This window comes from Nicotiana tabacum, chromosome 22 (assembly GCF_000715075.1).
Source record: "Nicotiana tabacum cultivar K326 chromosome 22, ASM71507v2, whole genome shotgun sequence".
Classification (NCBI taxonomy): domain Eukaryota; kingdom Viridiplantae; phylum Streptophyta; class Magnoliopsida; order Solanales; family Solanaceae; genus Nicotiana; species Nicotiana tabacum.
This window is the reverse complement of record NC_134101.1, coordinates 201,618,631-201,623,538: the sequence shown is the minus strand read 5'-3', so window position 1 is coordinate 201,623,538 and position 4,908 is coordinate 201,618,631. Positions and strand designations below refer to the sequence as shown.

Below are 4,908 nucleotides of genomic sequence, written 5' to 3'. Positions count from 1 at the left end.
AGGAATCTTCTAGAAAACTTATGCTATAATCTGTTCAAATCTTTATACAATTTTATCTTTTAGCTTTTTGATTCCATTGCCATTGTACCCGGAAGCCAGCTCCCGGAACTACTATTTATGTTGTTTCATTATCATCTCAAGGCTAAATATTGCATATTATTTCAATTCTTCCATTATTTCAGGATTGAATTAATTTACTTGTCTAGAAACCACGTATAAATTCAATTGTATTGTTATACGGGTAAACAGTTTGGTGCCAACCGTAGGGCCTACAGAGTTGGGTAATGAAGTTAGTCCTTGCCTCTTTTACTAACGTATTTTGATTATTTGTCTTAGCAAAAAATCACAAAAATGGTAGATAATGGTGTTAACAACACACACAATCTTGAGGCCTAAGGAGACCAGCCTCAGCACGAGGATTTAATCAGTGATACCGCAACAATGAGGGGAATGATGCCATAGTGGTCCACGGCAGGCGATACCCGCGACATGTTGGGGGGGGCGGCTCCTGATGATGCTGAAGAGGAGCATGTTTTTGAAGCGGTAGGACCCTTTAGGAACAACAATTGATCATTCTAGGCCATCTCACACGGCAGGACAAGGTTATGATAGAATTAAAGCAGGCGTTATCGGGTGCTTCCAATAACGCGAATGGGTGAGGTCCAGTTCTTCTTGGTGCTCCGTAAATAAAACAAAGTAGAGGATTGACAACGATACCCCGAGGGGTGAGGTCGTCTTCAATGAGGCCAGCGGAGCGGATCCGGTCATAATAACAAGAGTGATCGTTTCAAAAGTGTACTCTTACGGTTTATGAGGGAAGTAAAAGCTCACATGGACCAAATCTTAGGTTCACCACCGGTGCTGGAAGGGCCAGACTCAAAAAGGTATACATAGCTGTCGTACAAACCAAGCGTGACACTACAATTGATCCTAAAGCGGTTTAAAATGCCCAACGTGCTGAAATATGATAGGACTTCAGACCCTCAGGAGCATATTACTAGCGATACATTGACGGTGAAGGAGAACGATTTAGCACCCCACGAGATCAAATTTATTTTGTTGAAGAAATTTGGAGAGACTCTCATGAGGGGAGCCTTAACATGGTATTCGTGTTTGCCCGAGCATTTTATAGATTCCTTTGAGATGCTCGTAGATTCTTTAATTAAGGCTCATGCTAGGGCCAGAAAGATGCAGGACTGGAATGCTGACATATAATGAACACATGGAAAGTTTAAGTTGCTGTGGGAATTCGTAACCCGGTTTCAGAAGGAAAGGATGTTGCTCCTAGATGTTCCAAATATATGGGCGGTTAAAGCATTCACCAAGGGTTTGAACCCGTGAAGTTGTGATGCCTCCCAAAATTTGAAGGAGAGTTTGCTCGAATTCCAAGCGATGACTTGGGCGGATGTTCACAATCGGTATTATTCAAAGATAAGGATCGAAGATGATCATCTCGGCTTTACGGCGTCGGCTAAAGGTCGGGTGAAGATTAAAGAAAAATCAAAAGACAATTTTGACACAGACAAGCGATTTTTGGGAGGCCGTTTTTGCCAGCGGAAGAGGTTTCTGGTCGGCAGAAGAACTGATCGGAGTTGAAACAACAGATCGCCTACAAGACAAGGAAGCATCAGGTTCTCGACATCCTTCCTATTCTAAACTTTCAAAATACAACTTCAACGTCAGTGTAGTAGAGTTGGTATTGACTATGAGGATTAGAGAACAACGATTCTCGAAGCTGATGATGTCCGATACTATTTAGAGGTATCCTAATTTTTGGTGCGAATACCACAAGACAAACGGCCACCGAACTATGGACTGCCAACATCTGTGTGAAGAGGTGGCGACACTACTGAAAAATTATCATCTTAGGGAATTCTTAAGCGACCAGGCCAAAAATAATTACGGTAGCAACTGTGATAACATGGAGCCTTAAAAAACAAGAGAAGACCCCCCTCCCGCACCAGGCGATAAACATGATTTTCGGGGGGAACGAGATTAACGGGCTTACTTTATCGGCAGCAAAAATGACGGAGGTAACAATAACCCACGGCAAGAGGCTCCAGGAAGTCGATGAGGACGACATCACCTTCACGGAGGAAGACGTAGATGGATTATTGCTACCACATAATGACGCATTTGTGATTTCTTTAAATGTTAGATTTTAAAATCAAACGTGTTCTGGTGGATCCAGGAATTTCGGCCAATATCATACAACAGAGGGTATTAGAGCAAGAAAAATTCATTGGAAGTATCATTACACCCAAAAAATCCTCGCCGGGTGATGATAGGCTATAATTACGTATTTTAGTCGATTATTACACTCTAATTTACTGCACTTTAGTTGAGTTTGCGCTTTAATCGCTAATGTTTTGCACTAAAGATGTGTTTTATGCCTTGTAGGAGTGATTCCAAGCTATATAAATGTTATGGAATGAATTCAAGTGATTTGGAGCTTTGAATTCTGAGTAAAAGCCCAAGGAATTAAGTCGGGATCGTGTCAGGGGTCAACTTTGATAGTTAAGAATAAACAAAGACTCGAGAGGGCATATTGTGCACTGTCTAGTAAAATACATATAACATTTTTCTCAGAACTTCAATTTGGCTCCCCAAAATATGGTTGGAAACCCAACTCAAAGGGATATAACTTTCATGTTTTACGTTTTTCTAAATTCTAAACGGAACAGGGCGAGACGTGCGAGATATGAGACAACACGAACGAAACCGGGAAAAAGGGCCAGTTGGGCGCCACAGGCAGTGCCTGGCGCCACCTGTGGTGCCAAAAATAGTATGCACAAATAATGGAGCACCGTGGAGGGCGCCTGGCGCCGGGCTGGGTGCTGGTGACGTGAAATGTGTCCTATTTTACCCGGGACAAGTTTATTTCGGCCCTAGACCTACCCAACTGATATAAAAGCAAGACTAAACCTATTTTTGAGGGGGAGACGCCACTTTGGAGTAGAGATACACACGGGATCGTGAGGAAGCGAAGAATTCTCAGTTTTCTTCATCTTTTTCTAGTGTTTCCAATGGATTCAACATTTATGCAATTATTTTATTACATCATGAGTGGCTAAACACCCATTGTTCTGGGGTTGTGATTTAGCCATGAATATTTTTGTTTAACGTTGACTTGACCTTGATTATAATTCACCAATATATGGTTGTTTCTTCAATTCTATGTTTAATTGCTTAATTGTCTGGCCATCAGTTAGGTTCTATTTACTATCTATGCTATGCTTGGGAAAGCCATGTTTAGATTAGAGAAGAATTGAAGAGAACATGATCTTAACCCTTACGGGGAGCGAATTTGTGGTTAGGATAGGAATATACCTAGTCACCGTGCTTAATTAAATATCGTGATCTTAATGCATTCTTAATAGATTGATTTCATAGGAATATAGGCATTAATATATTGAGAATAGGTGAGTAGTACTTCCGGAGAAGACTATGAGTGCATTTATCGATTAATTAGCAACCATGAGTGAATTATATGAAAGGGAGAGTTAATTAGAACACAATACGATTGGTGAATCGATCACAACTCTGGAATACTTGTCTCTACTGAATACACAACAATCAACCAGTTAATTGATAACTTAGTTATTATTTAGAATTGTAGTATAATATAATCATATTATTGGACTTTGATTTTAGCTGGATTGAATAACAATTTTAGTGATTTAGTGAGTAGTTTACACAAGTCTCTGTGGATTCGACACTCAACTTATCATTATATTACTTGTCGACCACGTATACTTGCGTGTGCGTTTGGGAGCAACAAGTTTTTTGGCGCCGTTGCCGGGGACTTGAATATTAAGTACTTGCTAGTTTTTGCTTTAATTGTTTATTTAGTCTAGTCTAACGTTACTTGATTGTTGCTCAGATCTCAGGAACTTTGATTGAATGCATAGGGTCAGAAGCCAGGACCGACTTCCAGGCTTTGATCCTGAACCTGAGAGAATATTTCATAGGATGTTGAGGGAAGCAAGGGACACGAATAATATTCAGGCACATGTTCAATTTCCTGTGGACATGGAAGAGGAGCAACCCATGGTTGTTCAGGAGGTGGCGATGCCCAGCATTGCTTATGTCACCTCCAGTATAGTGAAGCCCAGGATCACTGGGCACTTTGAGCTGAAACAGAGCATGATCCAGTTACTTCATGCAAATGGGCAATTTATGGGTCTTCCACAAGAGGATCCACAACAGCATATTCTAAACTTCTTGGAGATTAGTGATACTTATATCACTAACGGGGTCACTCCAGATTATGTGAGGCTCACACTTTTTCCATTCTCTCTGTTGGTAGAGGCTAAGCGATGGCTAAAGGTAGAACCAGCTAATTCCATTACATCATGGAATGATTTGGCAAGAAAATTTCTGGCAAGGTTCTTTCCTTTAGGCAAAACTGCAAAGATCAGAAGTGAGATAGTGGCCTTCAAACAGAAAGAAGGAGAATCTTTATACTCTGCTTGGGAAAGGTTCAAGGGGATACTCAGAGACTGTCCTCATCACAATCAGACGAATGAAGTGTTAGCTCACACTTTCATAGAAGGGCTACATGCTGAAACAAAGATCGTGGTAGATGCTGCAGCTGGGGGTCAAGTGTTGGAGAAAAGCTTTAACGAGATATATGCATTATTGAACAAATTCTCCAAGAGCAATCCGGATTGGCAATGAGAGATGGGCAGACACACAGTGCAAAAGTCTACAGGGGTTCTTGAGTTAGATGTTGTCTCAGCATTATCAACGCAGATTTCTACACTGACCAATCAAGTCAACCAGATAAACTTGAGTATCAACAAGCAACAAGCCCAACCAGTGCAACAAGTTCAAATATTTTGTGAAGTATGTGGAGAGGGTCACATGAGCAATCTATGCCCAGCAAATCCAGAGTTTGTATATTTT

The 4,908-nt window shown here is 41.0% G+C and overlaps 1 non-coding gene across 1 annotated transcript; it reads right to left on the bottom strand.

The window, feature by feature from the left end:
• Positions 1-4,413: 4,413 nt before the first annotated feature.
• Positions 4,414-4,518, bottom strand: LOC142176830 (small nucleolar RNA R71). Its single transcript, XR_012705637.1, has one exon. It is a non-coding gene; the product is annotated as a small nucleolar RNA R71 (small nucleolar RNA).
• Positions 4,519-4,908: the final 390 nt, after the last annotated feature.